This window comes from Harpia harpyja, chromosome 10 (genome assembly GCF_026419915.1).
Source record: "Harpia harpyja isolate bHarHar1 chromosome 10, bHarHar1 primary haplotype, whole genome shotgun sequence".
Taxonomy (NCBI): domain Eukaryota; kingdom Metazoa; phylum Chordata; class Aves; order Accipitriformes; family Accipitridae; genus Harpia; species Harpia harpyja.
Window position 1 is genome coordinate 13,272,568 of NC_068949.1, and position 20,403 is coordinate 13,292,970.

The 20,403-nt window shown below is 40.4% G+C and overlaps 1 protein-coding gene across 1 annotated transcript in view; it reads right to left on the minus strand.

Moving 5' to 3' along the window:
• Positions 1 to 17,272, minus strand: part of PHYHIPL (phytanoyl-CoA 2-hydroxylase interacting protein like) — a 58,928-nt gene extending 41,656 nt beyond the window's left edge. Inside the window, exon 1 of the mRNA XM_052798916.1 lies at positions 17,138 to 17,272. The gene's annotated coding sequence lies outside the window, so the exon portion shown is untranslated. The remainder of the gene's footprint in view (positions 1 to 17,137) is intronic.
• Between the last annotated feature and the right edge of the window lie 3,131 nt (positions 17,273 to 20,403).

Below are 20,403 nucleotides of genomic sequence, written 5' to 3' on the forward strand. Positions count from 1 at the left end.
TAGAGGGTGTCAATTGCAGTTAATACCAACCAGCTTCAAAACGAACAGAAGGAGGTGGTACTTCGTGCAATTTGTGTTATGAGTTGTAAGGCCAAAGGACAGTGTCAATGCTAAAAGTTTTCATTGGTTCAAGGAGAGGCTGGAAAAGTTAATGGAAAAGAAATCATTTAGAGTTACTAAACCCACAAGTGATTCAGAGTCCCTAAGCTGAAAATTATCAGAGCCTGGGGAAGAGTTACTGAAGACTGTTATGTGTGCTTGTCCTGCTCTTCACCTTCTGTAAACATCCATTTTCAGCCACTCCTAAAGGACTATAGTGGCCTAGGTAGGTCTTTGGTCTGACCCAGCACAATAAAGGAAATACCCTGGTATCTAAGCCTTCATTCCTTACCACCACTCACCACCACCGCCACCACGCTGTCCTCATTCGTAATGAGCACTTCAGATTATGGAGCCCTCCAACTGTATCACATCTGGGTGTGCAACTCCCAACCTACTCTGAGCAATGTAAACAATTAAAAGGAAATGTTCCTCTCAGATAAACAGAAAGATCTCAAGCAAATTGTCATTGTATTAATGCTATTTATGCTGCTGCTTTCTGAATTTCAGTTTTCTGATCAGCTTTATAAAGCCTGAATAAGCATTTAAGAAAGATAAATTCTTTCATAGAAAAAAATAATGTATTTGTAGCTTCATAAAATTTATTTGTTGCCTAATGGGCACAAAGTACTGTTAATGCTTAGCATTATCATTTATTAATTTGCTTTTCTTTTAAGTTTAGCATCACTTTATTAGATCCATAGCATTCCTAGAGAACAACTAGAACCTTCTTTATTTCCTCTCTCCTCTGTGCTGTTAATCATTCTTCCTACTTTAGTAATCATTTTCACATTTAATTAGTGCTTTATCCTCCAGATATTGGATCATATCTTGACCTTTAAAGGATACTACCAGCTGCTTATCCTTGACAATGCTGACTGCTATCCAGATTTACTTTCTGTCTACAGTTCAGTGGCCAGCCTGTGATGCCTTTAAATGAATTTTAGCCCAAGCTGACTTGTTTCTGTAATTTCCTTAAGATGTTATGTGGCAGAGCATCAAATGCCTTTGTAAAGTCTTGGTGCTATTCTGTACTCTACTAATCTTCTGGCTTCATCTTAAAAAGAAGTGGAGGGATAAATGCTCTAATTTGTCTTGCTTAGTTTACTGTAGTACACCTGTGTCATATCTGGGTCTCATTATGCTACTCACCTCCATATGAATACATTTTCCCCTTATGCTTTAATATTTATAGTATTTATTTCAATTGGAGCCATGCCCATAAGACAATAGTTTCCATAGTTACTCTTAATTCAATTTTTAAAGACTTGTGACATGCTAACACTTTATTAGTCTCCTGATACTGCCTCAATTCTCTGCGGTTTTTTTTAGCAACTAGTTGTTCCATCAGTTCTATAAATACCCAAAGGGACACCTCAGATGCGTTTGTTCAAGTGATGATATTTCGTTATGTATTTCTTAGTTCCTTTTTCCCAGCAGTTCACAATTACATCAATGATTTCTTAACCAAACCATTATTCAAAGTTTAATCCCCTTCCCAATAAACTTCACGGCAAAAGTCCAATTAGTTTAGTGGGAATAAGAACTGGTCTCAAAATTTATCTCCTTATTACAAATTAATTACAATTAATATTTTCTTGGTCAAGTCATTTCACATTATTGTGGCTTCAGGACTTATAACACAGTCTCTTCATATTATCTTTAACCTCTTGGCAACTGTTTCACAGTGTATCCTCATGCTGTCCCTGTTTTTCTCATGTGCACTAAACTTGGAATATAAAAGCCTGTTTTGGTGGCCCTCCAGTTTTCTGTTTCCAGTGCAGTTCATATTTTACTTTTACTTGCTTAAGTAGCCCACAGTGACCCATTCTCTCTTCAGTGTTTCCCATTTTCATTGGAACAAGACACATTTCTGCTGGCTTTCCATTACAGTACCTTCTCAAGTCTTTCCTACTGCCCTTCCCCATTCCACAATGGCTTTTCTTAAACTCTCTCAACTGATCCTGTGCATTAGATTTTCCTCATAATACTGCATCCTTTCATTGGATGACATCAAAACTCTTCAAAGACACCCAAGACGGAGGTACTGCTCACTAATATATAAAGTTAATATAAGTGACTAGTTCCTCAATGTCACCTACTGATCTAGTTTTCTGATAACTACATAGCTTTAAGATTTTTGTATTAGCACAGAAGATGGTTGTTCTAGATTAATGTTGCTGCCTGCCAGATTTTGTACCATCAAGATCTGCTATGACTGAGGTGATGTGGCAAGACAGGAAAGACACCATTGTCTTATCCCCCACTGTTACCATGAACACAGCTAATTAACTGCTAATGAAACAGAAGGAAAATTGTGTTAAATGAATGAGAGGAGGAACACCCAGACATTCCCTCTCCTTGGCTCACAGCCTGGATGCGTAGTGAGACTAGTCCTAAATTTCACTCACTTGACTCATAGTCACTTACTCTTATACTGCCTTTCAGATCTATGATTATTTAAGTATGTGATCCACAATTAGAATTGCACAAGGAAATACATTAGAAACAGCAATTAAGAGCTGTGTTTTACATGGTTTTGCTCTGGTAGGAATGTATGCCCACTTAGCACCCATATACAGGCAGATTAGATAGAGTACATGAACAGACAATAAAGTGATCGTTGGTTTATAGCACTCTTTTGTTAATAACATCCACAAGCATTTTAATTAAACCATGTTCTGCTCTGAATGATGTCCTATCACCGTTACTTGTGTTCTGAATATATGGCAGCCCTGCAGTATGTTATTTATTGATATTATAGCAATCCTTACAGACTTCCAGTTGCTGTACATCATCAGGGCCCCAGAGTGCTTAAAGTCAGTGGAGGAATTGTGGCATTCTGTGAGCCTTGAAAGTCATGGAACTGACTCCAAAACCTGTTAGTGACTGATTCACTGCTCCTGGTTCTTAAACCAGGCTGCACAGGAGGACAGTTGCAAAGGCCACCTTTAGCCTAAGGAGCTTACTTGCCTTAGGATCTCTCCACAGCCAGTGGGGAGTGGTAAAAAAAGAGCAGAGTGTCTCAATGCGAGCTCATTGTAGGTGCTCTGAGCTGCCCCACAGGAAATGCTTTCTCTTGATTCTGCGGGGAAACTGGGGGAGAAAAGCATCCTGAGGCTAAATCCAGTCTTTGTGAATGCCCCCTAAATTATTCTTACATGTGTTTGCAACAGCCATCTCTGATAATCTGCAATATAGTCCGGAATGAGAAATGAGAACAGCAAACAAATATGGCAAAAGTCTCTCTCCTAGGCTAACGCTAGCCCTCACCTCCTTGTCCAAAGTTCAGGGGGCTTAATCTACACATGCTCACAGGGACAGTGCTGGCTGCAAAGCAGAACAAGTAGTCATTTATCCAGGCACAGCTGTTGCCTAATGACAGAGGTCTCACAGTGGCTCCTGTGTGATGGAACGGGGGTCTGTTTTCAGACTTGTCTGATCACTGCTTATCTGTGACCTGCTGAACTCACATCAAAAGCCCATCATCTGTAAATTCTTTTTCTCTAATTTCCTCTTTTTCTTCCATGCTGACTGCTAACCTGATATCTTACATGAGCTTTTTTTAGCAAATTTACTAGAGTTATTTCTCTATTTTTTCCTTTTAATACCAGTATTTTTCTTCTTCTTAATTCTCTCTGTTCTTATTTTTCTCCATTTTTAGTCTAACCTCATCTACTCCCATCTGTCTCAATGCCAGCTTTTGATTAATCTATCTCCGCATAAATTCAATTTAGCTGCTGACAGTACTTTTTTAGGTTTGACCACATGACATCCACCTGGTCATTTCTGGGGCAGGGAGGGGAAATGAAGTAGAGAATAGCAAAAAAGCAAAAAATTGCTTTCTGTGTTGAAGCGGTTGGTTTTATTTAGTGAAACTAAATTTTCTGGTGTCTTGTCCTTAGCATAACTACAGTACCTGCCACTAGACAAGAAAGCTGTCTGTACGGATTTTATCAGTCTCACAACATATTCCTTGTCATGCTGTGGAAATATGAATTTGTGCATATAAGTGACAGAAAAGTTTTACAATAGCAGATCCAGCAGAGCAACAAAAGTAATGGTGTAAGATGGAGCTATACAGAGTTTTGTATTTTAAATGCTAGTCATCTAGATTAGTCCCACTATTCTGCATGGGCAATAGCTACACTGCTACGGCATATTTCCTTAAATTTTTAGAACAGTCACTACCCTTTTAATTTAAACATATTTTATAGCTGTAGCTCCATCAAATTAATTTAGAGGGTCCATCAGCCTAATTATACACATGTCTACAGTGATATAGCTAATGTAATAAAAAAACTGAGCACAAACCCCCCCTTAATTTCTGTGTACCACTAAACAGCTCCTGCCAGGAATGAATTAGCCCTGGTATTAAGAGAGTACTGAAACCTGTGCATATTTTTGGAGCAGAGGCACATGTTCATTTATAGTAAAAACTGTAGAAACTTACTACTACATGTGTGTTTACATTCATAAAATTTATTCAAGCAAAGTTATTCAGAAAAGGCAGATATGGCACAGAGTGAGCCTCAGGAGAGACAGAAAATGAAATTCTTTAGCACTGACCAAGGACTAGTCACATTTGTCTAACCTCAGTAGAAATGAGTGCCACTGGCACTAAATTATATCCAAATCCTCCAATCTCTGCAGAGAGTTTGAGACCTGCGCAAAAATGCTCTGTGACCACTTTTTTATCACCTACCCTGCGGTTTTGTTCTTTCTTGAAGTTGAGTAATATATCACTATAAACTAGGGGGAGCAAATGAAGTATTAATCAAGCTAAGTCCGAGGGTTAATGAGATTAGCAGCTATCAGACCCATAGGCTATCTATAGCCTGACCACTAAGTCTTATGTCCTCAGAAGTTAATAACAGGGCTATCACAAACACCAAAAATGCACATGACTGGCCTCTACCTGAATTGCAAGCAAGCCTTCCTGTTTCCAGAACAGGAGCAGTGATGTCTGATAAAAACATGACAGCAAATAATTCAGGGAGAAAGCACAGGAAGGTGCTCCAAGATGTTTTCAGGGCTTCTTCCCATGCTTAGGAGGTATAAGGGGTGCTTACTGACAAATGAGACACACATTGGGAAGCCCAGCTGTGAAAGCAGAGGTTGGTCCCCCCGCTCCTCTCACCAGGTAGTCCAAAACTACCTTCTTAATTAAAACTTGCAAAAAATGATCAAAAAAAAAATATGCAGTGAACATGATGGCTAACACGGGGAAAACCAAGCTGTCTGGGTCTTGATTTTATTTTGGTGCACAGTGCTTCAGCATTTGAAACCGTGCCATCTAGGACTTATGAGAACAGTTGTTATCAGCAAGCATTATTAAATAGCAGACAGTTTGGGAAAGATGCTCACTCCCAATGTGCGGCTGTTTGGTTGCAGAAGGCAAATGCCTGGGAGGTGCCAGGAGTGTCAATACAGAAATAGGAGCAAGCAGTGGGATTAGACTACAGTTGGTTTGGGGTTTTCAGCACTCATTAAAATGACTGCCTGACAGCACTCTCTAAATGGAAATATTATGCAAGCTTTATGCAAACTGTGAATTCATCTTGGAGTAAACCCTCCTTCCTGTATCTTGCTGGGAAAAACACTTTATCGACAAATATATTCAGACTGAAATAGATCATGCAACCAGTTTTAGAGAGAACGTATGGTCTTATCCCTACTTTCTTATTTTGGATTTCTCCACCCCCTCTGGGGATGGTGGTCTGAACTTCTTATACTGTCAAACTCTCGCTGACCTCAACAGAAAATTGCTCATCTCAAAACACAGCTGAGCAGAGCAGCCAGCTGCCTCTCCTTCAGCCAGTTGCTCCCAAACCGAGGTTGCAACCCCACGTGCAGCTGCAAGGCAGGCAACTGAGAGCGGGGTCAGTCCTCCAACCTATTATGTGGTGGTTCCACAGGCTGCGGGAGCAAAAGCTTTGCTACAACAATGATCGTGGGTATCTTCTTTCACTGCTTTTAAATTGTTTTCTCCTCTTCCTCCCCCTCAACTAGCCACAGAGTCTTATTGCTGCTTGATCCATCCGAACCCTAAGGCAAAGTTTTCAGCACTGGGCGCACTCCTGCCGAGAGAGTTTTGTATGAATTATAAAGTCAGGGAATTCAAATAGTACATCAATTCCCTTCCTGCAGGCTGTCTTCATGAACGTTCATTCATCTTGAAATGATGGTATGCTAAGAAGTCACTTAAGCTCTTAAGCTTTCCTGATCTCATGTCACAACTTCGAGAAAAACCAAAAGGGAGAAGGAGAATGCTTGGAAAAGCATAAAACCAAAAGCTGTAGTCAGAAACATTTCTGTTGCTGCAACTGCTGTTAAATAAAGAGATCACTCCCTGCACAGATAAAGCATAACAGTATGTTCTACTATATAGCTCATAACAAACTTTGATTCAGTCCAACATTTTTGTTATCAAAAGATTATTGCTGTGGTGTCCTCCTTGTTTTGGGAAAGTAGACAAACAGATAGAAAGCCCTCTACATGCACCCTTCTAGAGACTGTAAAGGAGGAGAAGCAAATAAGAAAGAGATATCCAGCCCTCTTCCATTGTGGGAGGATTGTTGGCTATTTCTGACAAACAGAATAATGTTCTGGCACAGACATATCCTAAAAATTATTTCTTCCTGTCATTACATCTAGCAGTATTGGTAGCCTTCACAAAGCATTCTTGTATTTCAGAGGTAACATTGCCACGTGAACGCTAGCTGTGCACTTCCAAAAAGGCTAAGCAACACATTTCTTACAGCCTTAAATCACATCTTCCAGGCCTGCTGGAGATCAGAGGGGTTTGCACAGAGCAGCAACTAAGTGCAAGTCACTTGTGATGTTTTACCTGCTAACTAAAGACCAGACAAACACTGGCAGGCTGGGCTGGAGCTGCGGGCACACAACGCTTGCTCTGCCTCATTTCAGAAGTATAGCATTGCTCTCCTTTCTCTCATGCCCTCTGCCACATGCCAGCAGGGAAACAGGAGCATGGGAGCAGCTGACCGCTTCTGATGCCAAAGCACCATATGCAGTGGATTGCAACAGCCTGTGCTCGCCAGCACTTCTCAAAGAAAAGGAGAAGGCAGTGTTCCTCTCAAGGCTTGTGTGAGGGTGGAGGAAGGAAGGGGAAAGGAAGCCGGCTCTCTGTACTCTTTATCCTCTCATGGGAGCTAAGCAGAGGAAGCCAGATTTGGGAAAATGTATGAATATGAGGCCATGGCAGGTTGTCCCCTTCCACACAACACAGCAATTGCAGGAGTGCCACAACACCAGTTCTCGACGTTGAGTTCACATGGTTTGGGAAAGTGGGCAAGACAGAGGTACAGGAGCCCCTCTGCACTCTGATGCTGTTTCTTCCCTTCCCAGGGCACAGCGCAGTGGCTGGGACAGCCAAAGAAGCACACACACCGCAGAGGTGCTCTCAAAAGCTCTTTGCCCTTCTCCTCCCCAAAGTGCTTGCTCCTCCTCACTCTCTTTGCTTACCAGTGATTTCTAGGGGAAAAGAGAAAAGGGAACAACAAGGGGCAAATATAACTTGCCATTTCCAGAGGCGACACAGCACTGCTGCAGCGATCAGCAGGCACATTGCTGGTCATGCTCCTCTCCACAAGGACAGATCAGAGACACACAGAGAAACCATAACTCTTAGGGGTGAAGACTTCAGCTTGACACCTACATACCGACTGAGTACCTGACACTTACACTCCAACTGAGTACCCCCTCCCCATGCTGCCCTAGCTCTGGGTCTGCAGGATTGCCGACTGGCAGGAGGCTGGTGGAGAGAATGGACTCCACACATTTCCATGGTCAGAGACAGTTTATCAATGTTTGAGAACCTGTCTAGGTCAAGTTTGATTCTATTTTCAGATCTGCGTAATAACTGTTGATGACATCTGCCCACGATTGGCAGCAAGCATTGATGAGTACTGTAAACAACTGGTTTCCAAATGTACAGCCACGTGTCTCCTTTCTGCTCCAGGCGGCTGATAAAGATCCATTGATAGTAGTTGCTGTTTAATATGGTAAATTATTTTGGAGAGTACAGTCTTCTCTTATGTAATCTCCTTACGTAAGGACTGAGAAAGAAAACATGTAAAGAGCAGAATTTGAACAGCAAACCAGCAGGAGATCTGGAGCTCAACACAGGTATTGCCATCCTGAAAGTCTTTTCTGAATATTCAAAGCTAATAAAAAGCCAACAGAAATAAAACTCACCCTCTTTTAAGTATACACAAGAAACTTAAATAATAGTTGCACCTCACCACAGAATCCTGTGTGATAATCCACTACCTGGTATTTAGCTAACCAGATGTTCAGTGAATGATGTTCAGTGAATGATGTTCAGTGAATGGAAGGTAACTAAGCAAGTAAGTTTTAATCCTAAGTAAAACCAAAAGAAAACTGAACAAAAAGCTCCAAAAACTGGAGCCTCGAGATTGCAAATGGGTTGTTCCTGGGGTAGGTTCAGGTTGGAGAAAAACACGTTGTTCTTCCTAACCAGCTACCACGTGGTGACACACGCTGTCTGACATTTTCTGCATGCTGATTTATGAAACTGTGCTGTGCTACCCCATTCAGTCTCCTCATGCGCTGCATCAGCAGCTCCTGCTGTAAGCATGTTGCTTGTTGCTCCTAAGGAATAGTGCATTCATTCATTATTGCTGATTCCTTGCAACTCATGCTCGTAGTAGAGAAAGACAGAGGGAATGACTTAAAATGTTTAAAATCTTGATGGCAGAGAGGAGAATGTAAAAGATAAAGAGATGGGAGAAGAAGCAAGACCAGCAGAATGGATAGAAAATGCAGAGAGGCTCTTCTGTCCTGTTCATTCATATTTATTACTGTCTGCTCTGTTCCTTTTTTTATCTTCCTTTGCTAGATCATGTGTCATACTGCGAGCTTTAAGAACATTGTGCTCAGATAAAATGGCAAAAAGCCAACACATGCAAGACCTGAACATACCAGGGAGATTAACAGTGTTCATGGGTGGAGGCTGTTTGTAGTAATATGAGAATATCTCAACAAGTTTCATACCTACAGAAAAATGGTCAAAATCAGGAGAGGGTCTGTCCTGTCTTTATTTCTGAGCATGAGGTATAGAGGGCTCACAGATTTACAAAACTCAGTAAGTGATGGACGTTTTTACTGCTTTTAGCTGAGATTTGAATCTGTTCTTAAGAGAGCTGAGAAAATACTGGGAAAAAAATCCACCAGCATTCGCTCAAACTCTTTTATTAATTCAGTTCAGCTTTGTTCCGTTCATTCTGTTTGTCCTTTATATACATTCTAATGAACGAATTTGCTGGTGATGAGACTTAGAGAAACTGAAATCGTTATGCAAATTATTCAGTGAAGGATTTGGAATGATGCATTGGTAAAGACTAGATTCTTAAAGATAGAAGCAACTAAGGAAATTTCACCTCTGCCCTGTCACTACGCTAGTTATAAACAAAAGGGCTCATATCTGTTTGGGTTTTTTTCTATTCAAAAAGCTGTAATTCTAAAATTAGTTAACATTAAAATGTTTTTCATGCTGGATTTTATCAGCCTCTCAAATGGAAAACACACCCTACACATGCGTATTTGATCAAAAACTTGTCGATTTTTTTTCTGTTTGCATTTTTTCCTTAAAATGCAAAATATTGGTTGATGTGCATTTCCTTGGCAGTAAGATCAAGGCCAAACTCGAGGAAGAAAAGGTTAACGCTCCTAACATTGGCTCCATTTACAATGAAATATCACAGGCAGAACAAGTCCAAAACACAGTACTTGCACCCGTCTTCTTTTAAGCCCTGCAGAATAGCTCTGAAATATAAGGTAGAGAGAATGTCCAAAGAGAGGGAAAGTAAGGAGAAAAAAACCCGCAAAACTAGGGGAAGATATACTGCATGCTCTTGTTTCATGGGGGAAAAGCAGTAATGACATATTGATCATCTGACTAGATTCAGTCAAGAAAATGAGACTTTCCCATGTTTAGTACTGAATTACTAAATGCGAGTAGACCTGTTACCACAGCAGCTGATGACATTGGCCCTATTGAGCTCTCCGGCACTGTTGTTCAGTGCTGTTGTTGCACACACCAGCTCTGTGAGTCTCCTGCTTTGCTGTCCTATGCCCAGCAAGTGAATCTGTTGGTGTGTCTTGCTGGTGCTAAAAATGAACCGAGTTCATCATACTTTAGACAAACTCCTTGAGATAGTTCTGGAGAGCTGGTAACCCACAGTGTGCAGATACATACTTGACTGAAATTTCTAAAATAAGTGTTCTTTACGGGGCAGACGTTGACAGCAAAAAAAAAAAAAAAATCAACGTTTTTAAAGCATTTTGCTATCATCACACTGAGAAACACAGAGACATGGGGAATTTCAAGAAGCTAACTTTCTCCTCAAAGATATCTTTTCTATTAACGATTTTCTGTAACTCTGCAATTTTTATAATATTCTTACAGTCCTCCTCCTTCCACTTGCTGTGTTGTTTTCCATCATAAGCAATAAGTTGGCTGTCTGGATCTCTTCATTCACTGTGACATTAGGTACTTAAGCCTAAGGCGCCAACATCTTTCGAAAGGTTGCACAGGGTGGCAATGCTTTGGTTGTGAAGATAAAATGCATCCAGGTGGTGAATTCTGAATTTCAATTATTTCTTGACCTATGCTGACAATTTGCACTCTTTTTTTCTCCACTCCTTCTAGGAAGGAGACATTCACTTATCCAAATATTTCTTTTGGACACAAATATAGCTTAGTTGCAAAAATAACTGAATGTATATGAATGGTAGGCCTTATTTATAACTGCCCTGTTCCATATGTGATTGATTGCCTCCAGTAAGGATACTTTTAAATGTAGCTGAGCTATTTGTGTTGGAGGCAATGGCTGCAGAGCAGTATCATTTGGCAGTTAACAGATAGCTGAGCTTTCTTAGTGCTCCTCTGTACGTGCCCCAGCAGACATTATTGTTTTAGAAGTCGCTAATACTGCTTATTAGAATTCTGAAGTAACAGTTTTTCTCTGCTTCTGCAAACTTTTTGCTTTTCCTTCTGCACTGAAGTTATGGCTTTCCGTCTCCCCCTCTCAACCCTCTTTTGCCAAGTTGCCTTTTAATTCATTCACCTAATAACATAGCATATGCAATATAAATATTTTTTATTTATATATAACACCTATATATTTGCCAAGTAAGGAATAGAGCATAAGGAAAAGTGCAAGGATAAAATATCTCTTACGAAGTCCCCTAAGACAGAGATTATGTTCTTTCTTCCTAGAGTGGTAGCAAGAAGGATGTTCACTGACTTCAACGCAGGGGTTGAAACTGAAGGATCCAGCCCCATTAGCCTCTGTGGAACAGCACAGAAGGATTTTCACAGGAAGACATTCTAAAATGACACCTGGAACTTGACAGCACTGTATTTCAACGTTGATTGGAATAATTAGTTTATACCTGTTATGACACTATCTCAAGTAATTTAAACATAATATGCCCTGAAACTATAAACAAATAATTTGGCAATGATCTGGAGGAATGCTTTATGTGGAGCAACCCCTGAATAAAGTAAAGGAATGAAGTTATCAGAGAGTCTGAGTGGCAGAAGCCCTGCTGCTTTGAAAGATGTACGTGTGGATGACTATTTCTAGACTTTGCTTCTAAACTATCAAACATGTCCCTAAAATTACATTACACCAAAACACAGACTAGGTCAGAAGGGAATACTGGCAAACACTACTGCAATGTAGAGACCTTTCAGGTTTCTACTTAAAAGTAAATAGTTCCACGCAGCCATGAGTACACAACTATAACTGCTGGACAGATTAATTATGGCCTACTCACGTTTCATCTCTCCAATAAATGTCCTACTGAGAATAATAAAATATTGGATATCAATAGATTATAATATCAGGAGTTCTGAAAGCATTCAAACAGCAACACTCCAGAAGAACCCCTCTTGACTTGGTACACAAACTCCAGACAAGAACAGTACTGCTGGTATTTTGGAAAGGTGTTGGCATGTCATTTAGATATATTTTGATATTCTGTACTTCTATTTCAAAATGTTGAGGTGGCCATTGAATTCTGAATGTATGTACATCAAAAGTTGCAGGGTTTTTTCCTCACGTTTTGACGATCACCACCACCACCACAGTATGATCTTTACATACCTCTTGTTCATCACGAGTCTATACAGTATAAAATCCCTCCTGATAATCAAAGCTTCATGGACAGAGAAAAATGATTACACAAGCATAGAAACAGCACGCACCAAAATAAGTTGATTTTTTTGTTTTTTAAACATGAGAAATGTAATTCCACTAGAAAATCGTGTAAACATACTCAGAAGTAAAAAGGGACACAAATTCAAGTCTTGAATATGCCCTTGCAGCATATTTTGGAGGTCAGCAGGTAGAGATTATCTTAGATCTGAGATAAATACTTCTAAAGATGAAAAGTTATCAGAAATGATCGTCGTCACCACTTCTGTGCACTCAAGAGGGGAATGCAGCTCCCATGCTTTGGCTTGTAGTAAACGTACCATCATGGGCTGGAGCAGCACAGTCTGTGAGCAGGAGGGCAAAAACCACATGTGCAGTTTAGATACAAATGCTGATTTTGGAAGTCACCTTATCTTGTTACAGAGAAGCACCATGCCATGGGGAGTCTTCTGTAGTTGCATGTTTCTATACTGACCTAAACAATATGCCCTCTGGCAGCGACTGCAAAAACCCACTCCCTGGGTAGGATGAGAGGTAGGACCTGTGTAACTGCAGGAAGACTTCTGCTCCATGACAGCTGTAAGAATAGTTGTCTGCCATATGTACTGTATACAAGTGCCCATTTTAATTAAGATTTAATCTCCTCAATCTCTCTGCACTAATCCTTGGTTCTCTTTCATAACATTCCCACACACCACTCCGGTGTATTTTCTGGCATTGAAAAAGTCTTAACTTTGCTGGGTTTGGTCTGGTTTGACAGACTCCTGTGTATCCATCTTCATCTTTTATTTTCTGACAGAAATCTGCTAAATACGTGAGGCAGAAAAGAACACCAGTGTTTGAGCATTAATTGGATGAGAATGGCAATTTGTGGATTTGAGGAATAGCAAAGGTGCCACTAGAGTGTGTAAGTGGGCAGCTGGCACAGTAGCTTTGCCAACATTTGCATCAATGTGGGAGTACAGCAATATGGTAGCTGTTAACATTGTACTCAGTAAATATCATATGTGAAGATATGACTAGCCTTTTGGAGGAAGAAGCTGAGTATTCTCTGCATCCACAGCGGGATTTTATGTGTAATCCCAGCAAATGTCAGCAGGCCTTCATGGCTGCTTAAATACTGTATACATAAAATTGCTTTCTTGAAATCTAGTGTATAGGGAAACAGTGAAATAATAGTGAAATAATTCACACATTGAATTATCACAGTGTAATGCTCGACATGGCACTTTTTCTCAGCTGACTCAAACCTTAAAGGAAAAACACACAGGCCTGCTTTTGTCAAGTGCACGTGACAATTTTTGTTACTATGAGACTTGGTTTCTATGTGCTCTCTCTATATGTGCATTCATAAAAGAGAAGCACTTAAGTTTTTCCCAACATTTTTTTTCTGTTGCTGTTAGAAATAGGAAGGATGTTAAAATTATTGTTTTAAGACCAAGGAAATTGTTTCTGTTTCACATGAATTTGATACATTTCCTAACTATTGGAGTTAAACAACAAAGACAGTATCGTAGATAAAAATGGCACTAGAGCTCAGTGGGGTATGTTTCTACAACTATTTCTTGCCATGAGGTTTCCTCCTGTGGATCTCTTACAACCCTTTCACAAAGATTCACTACATTCTTCTATTAGGAAAAAAAATACCTGGTGTTAGGTTTCTGTCTTCTAGTCATGTTCTGTTTTCATTTTGCCATGACATTTCTCTCTGTCAGGAGTGTGCCTACCCTTCTTTCTCCACCTTCTTCAAAGGGCCTTCTTTCTGTGCCTTGGTCCACCACTGCTACTCCTCTGAGTTTCATCCCTACACAACTACTAATTTGAACAATTCCCAGAGCCCAATGCTCTATGCCTATGCCATATACATTTCCTTAGAAGAAAGTCCTCTATAATAAAAATTTATCATGACATCAACAACTGAAACATCACCATTTTGAAGTGCCAAAACTACTGAGATTTTAAAGAAATTTTGTCTGTGAAGCTTCAAAAAGGTTGATTTACAGATGCAAATAGCAACAAACACAGAACTTGAGCAAACTCAAAATATATGCTGTAACACTTGGTTTGAACTTTTAGTCCATTTCATTGAAAATGAAAACACTAGATTTAATAAGGTGATAAAAATCATTATTTATTTTCAAGACCTATGAAAACACCCTAAGTCAATCAATTCCTCATTTTTATTTCTTTCTACATTGTCTACTAGCATCTTGCTGCTAGCAAGTACATGAACCACAGAATAAGCATGCTTTTTAACACTGAGAAATTCTAAACCAAATGTAACAAAATGCCCTATCCAGCCACTAGTAAAACTAGCTGGCTACACAGGTAAAGAAAATTTTCCATTCAGTAGTAATGGTGCTTATCCACTCTCCAAACCAGCTTCCAAAATGAGGATTCTACCCACAGAACATCACCCATGTTTTTATTTTTACATTCACAAAATCATACACTGTCTTTTATGAAAGAATTTGGGAATGTAAGGCGGTGGAGGAAAAAAATGACAGTACTAAATGACAGCGCTATTTCAAACTAATATGACTTATAAAGTGCTTCGGCTACTATGATGGACAAAAATGCTCTTCTTATATGCATAGAAAATTAAGTTTTATAGTTTCACATGCAAATATAAGAAGGGCCATTTACACTTTCTTACTGAAAAGTTAATGACTTGTACATTGTTTAAATAAAATACCTTCAATAAGCCTCATTAATGTAGCTATTTACTTTCACAGTTGTCATATGCATAAAAAAGGAAGATACTTTCTCCACCCTATCCCTTAAGCCTAAAAGCTTGAAATTTATATCTGTAGAGAAATATCAAACTGCAACATTCCCTCACACCAAAAACCAAAACACAAAATTGCACCTTCTGAATGAAAATGAAGATTCTGAAATGTTGCTCCAGAAGGTGAGGTATCAGCAGACTGATTTTAGCAGCAGGCAGCCAAGAAAGACTATGGCAGAGGTGCATATAATTTTTTACTGCCAGCGTGGGGTCAGCCCACTGTCTGAGAGGAGTGAAGAGCTCATGGGGACGGGCCAGCCCCAGGAAGTACAGAGAACTGGGGAGCCCGACCACCCCGCAAAGTCACCACTTGTGTTCCAGCTGGAGACCAAGTCTGTATTGTAAGCTGCTTCATTTGTATTTACCAAAGAGGTGAAAGAAGGGCCTCATGCAGCCATCACCAGTCTGGCTGGACAGCAAAGAAGTTGAGGGATGAATCTACTACTTGTTCTCTCCCAGGGTGTTTCCAGTGTCCCAAGGACATGAGAGCCCCATCAGCCTGAAAGCGTACACTTACACATTGCTCAGAGATGGCTGAGATGCATCACTGTATCTGCTGTTCCGAGCTCTGATTTCTCTTTTCAAGCAGATACTACCTAGTGAGTTAAGCCTGGCTTGTAGCCAGTCCATGGATAGAGATCCTATCCTGTGTAGGGTGTTGTATGTTTTGTGCGTTTGATAATGACAGGATAAGGCTTAAGCCATGGCTGTACTGGCCAGCTGCCTCCAGCATGCCTTCCAAGTACCAAACAAGTCTTAGGAGAAATGTCAATAGGGAAATACTGTAAAATAACATTTTGTATAGAAAGTACTCTGCCATGACATATACAGTGTTATTTTGGACCAGTATTCTTGATCAAGCACTAAGCAATCTTGTATCAAAATAAGGACAGCTGGAACTTAATACCCTAAATGACTAGATTTCCAATAAGAATTTAAATGAAAAAAAAAAACCCCAAACCCGGTAAATCCAAGCATGCTGACCCATGTGAGATTCATGAAAATGGAAGGTTATATGCATGAATTTGACATAGAGTGTGGAAAGTGTTGAGAACTTTATAAAGTCAAGTACTAGTCACTCTTCATTTTGCAGTGAACCACTAATCCTGTGGGTTTTGCAATCCTAAGGGGACTTGAAGCAAAAACACCTGCACAGTAAAGCACTATTTCTCAAACTAGGTGTCAAAATAGTCTGGCATCCCACCTAGTAGAATAGATCATTCTGCACATATATAAATAAACAAAACACCACTCAGAAAACAAGCAACAAATAAACAAGAAAACCTTTATCCTTGAACATCTGGGATCCAAAGGCATTCAAGTCCAAGAGAACAAATCATTTGAGCTTTGTCACATGCTAAAGGGCAGGTCTAACCATCCCTTCGGAAGTGGATGCCATCTCTTACATCTTATTCCTGAATCACATACATGTACTCCCCTCCTTCATAAATAAATAAATGTATTCATTTCATGGAAGTAGCCACAACCTTTTGAACAGATGGGAAACCTGATGGACTGAGATGTAGTGAATCCCTTACTTGCTGATCTCAGGAAGGAAAACTTTTGGGTTTGAAAGTTGTTTTTAGACAGTTTTCCAACTTCACGGCTTAGGAGATGATCAGCAGTATAGAAGAATACAATTTTATGTTGTTAAACTCTGAAGACATGTGGGAACTAGACAAAAAAAACTTAATGAAAGCAGAGTAAAAATTTAAAGAAAAATGCACATCAGATTTGCCTCTATAATGTGGGTATTACCACTCAAATCCTCCAGTCGTTGCATACTCAGGATTGCATCAAGCCATTAATTCTACAAAAATTCTCCTTCTGCTCCCTACAGCATCACTATTCCCTACTTTCTGCATATCTGAGTTTCTCATTCAATCTCATTTTCCCTGCAGGCAGTGGGTCATGTTCTTCCAAGCCCCTCCATCCTGGTTTCTCTGCTCTCTTTGACATCTTCCTCTCCTAGCTGCTCAGCAATTTACAAGTTCCCATTCCTCCCTCTTTCCATTCTGCCTCTGCCCCAGGACTGCCATACCTCATGCACAGCGTGACCGGCTCGGTTCCTTGCTTGAGGAGCTGCCCTCACTCACGCTGGAGATGGCAACTTCTCCGTGGGCCCTTCCCCTCGCAGAGGGCTCCGGACTGCCTGCCGGGTGCTCCTCCCACCAGTCCCCTCCTTCGGGCACAGAGAAGAGAGGTTTTGTTGAAAGTTGTGTTGGGGCCTCGTGCAGGAAATGGTCCTGCCCACTCTGGCCTCTAGCCAAACACCAAAGACACCTGAACTGAAGGGTCAATAAGGGACCTGGGATGCTACTAGTCCCATCCTAAAGTCAGGCAAGTGTGAGCTTTGAGCTCTGAAGGCAGCCTGCCTCCCCAAATCCCTTTGTGGTCAGCGCTCCCTCTCAGTACATATACTCTCCCGATACCAGAATTGGGGAGGGTGAGCAGGGGAGAGCAGGAGGTGGCTGCACAACCAGGCTTCCCTTGCCACCACTGGCATCATATTTGCATTGCAGGGAGATGATCTGGCTGCCTTTGTGGGACCCTTTGGCAGGAGCCCAGCAGCCTTTCTGTGCCACTGCTCACATTGTACTGCAGGAGTATAAACACGGGCTTGTCCACAATGCTGTCGACAGCTCTGGAGGAAATCCATGGTCGCCCAGTGTCAAATAAGCCAGAGAAGCTGGGCTACTTTCTGTATACCAGCTACTGTCCATATCATTCCCTATCTCTTGTAGGAATCAGAGAAATAGGACAAGGGAATATGATGGGACTGCGATAAATATTCTCAGTCAGAGTTTGATGTTACAAAATTGTCTTTAATGCTCCACTGTTTCTAAAGACACAGACTGGACAGTGTTTACAAAGAAAAAAAGAGAGTTACTAATGTGATTTTAAAACCAGAAAAGACCATCTCAATCAATCCTCTCTCTCTACCCTACAAATATTCAAAAGCATAAAAGATGTTATCAACAGTTTACTCTCTGCTGTCTAATCTCTCTTTGACAGGGAGGATAGTCTTGGAAAACATAAAGACAAGAACTTTCATCTACCTAGAAGCCTTAATACCCTACTGCTAGGCACTACATATGAGCTGCCAGAGCATTACGCTGACTTTGCACAGATTTGAGTGACCGCACAAACTTCAAGGCCCGAGAACACAAGAAATAGATCAGAAAAAAACCAGCGAGGTTGCCCCTCTCCAAGCTTTGAGATGTCTAGACTGGCAAAAATTCCCCTGTACTTCCTGAACTTAATGCACGGACTCGAAACCCTCTGGCCTTCCTTGTTGAGCATTCAACCTCCTACAGCTGTAACACAGGTACTGGTCTAGTCTTCTACAAATACTGGATGTCAAACTTCCCTTGGGCCCCACCATGTACAGACCGAGAGCTAATGTTGCTCCTACAGTATACTCTGGGAAAATTCCAGTAGCTTTAACAGAAGCTGATGTATGTGTGATAGCCCCAAATTACGTTTTTTTCACTGCCTCTGTTATCACTTAGGTGGAGTTGCTTTGCCTACAAGTAAAGCTCTTCCTGAATGTAGGACCTGAAAGTGTAGATGTGCAAGCAGGACCTCCATCTGCTCTCCTTTGCCTGTCCCACAACGGAGCAGGCAGAGGGGTGAAGCACACATGCTAACATACTGTAAGATAGTGCTTTAGTTGTCTGTAAAACAGAACATGGCATTTCATGAATAACCCCTTGTCCTCAAAGACAACAGGTAGGATTCTCCTGCCAGCTTCCCCATTGCTGCAGTGATCAGCTGATCAAACTCTTTGGAAACTGATGTAAATTATCTTTATTCCACCATCTTCGATGAAGCTAGATAAATTTATACACTCTGAGAAACTAATCCTTACATATTACTGCAGTAGTGTACTACTGTACAAAGGAATATAGTTACAAAATTGCAATGCAAATATGGATATAAAAAGACAAAGAATCCTTTTCTTTCCTAAAAGCTGTTACCCCATCAGATTTCGACAGGACCATAAAAACACAGGCTACAGACTTTATTCTTCTCTACCTTTCCTCTGAAATTAACATTGTTTTAAACAAATCCAACCTTTATAATTTTTTTCCTATCCCAAATCAGTTACTATTTCCTGTTCTGCATTTAATTTTTAATAAGAATTAAATATGTACGCTGATCAAAAAATCAATTTCCTTTTGAACTACCCAAATGTTAAAACCGCACTTCTGTGGCAAAGAGATGGCACTCTGAAGAACAGAGCCATCTACAGAAATCTTTTTGATAATGGTGTCCTTCTTTCAAATCCAAACATTTCCTTGATGTAGAATACAAATTGAGCTCTAGTGTATAAGTCAGCTAGGATTTCAAAGTTGGCCTTTATACTTTGCCATTAATTAATTCCGTCCAAGAAATTCAAACAAAGATACAAACAAAAGTTCTCTAAATACGTTACATAAGGCATTCAGAATATGCCGATTCATTCCCCTCCAGGAACACAGCAGAGTCAAAGAATGGTGTACACAGCATGTTTAGACTGTATAAAAAGCACTAGAAATGGTAAGAATAGTTTAAAACCCATTTATTTAAAGCTCTCCATTATAAGAGCTATTGTAGAGTATTTGCTAATCAATCTACACTTCTGAGTTCTAAACAATTGCAGGCTTAATGAAGTGTGCTTTTCTTCACTTTCAGATGCAGGAACAAAGAGTTTCCTATTAAAAGGAAGGAAATGAAAGCAGAAGGCAGAAGACCTCTTCCAAAAATTACTGGAGCTTCTGAGCGGTTTAGATATTGAATAGAAAGTCAGAAACTCTTAGTTGGGATCTCTTTTTTAGGGGGAAAAATATCTGAGAAAGAGACTTCCTTTCCCAATACAATCCATGTACAGCTTCAAGTCAGGTAGGATGAGTATTCTCTGATACGATGAGGAAAGCCTCCCAAATTCTGGCAGGGAAAACTCATATAACTTACTCCAAGGGTGTTTTTTTTTAATCTCATTTTGTTGCAACTATCACAACATAGCTAAAATAGAAGTTGAGAATTGGGGTCAGTGGTCAGTCAGTATAGAGATATCTTTCAAGCTGAGTAATTGGAAATGATTTTTGCTGGGGAGTAAGCAACACAGCATGGAGTAAGAAAACAGCAGATATGTCTATTCAGCCTGAAAGTGTTGCCAAAATCCGGAATAAAACTCCTTAACAGCAATGAGAAGTTAAGAAGCAGGCACTCCTTTATTGCAGCGCTGGGCACACGGGGGATCGCTCCACCTATCGTGTGCACCTGTCTTGTCTAACAATACAGTTAAATACACACCTGTTATAC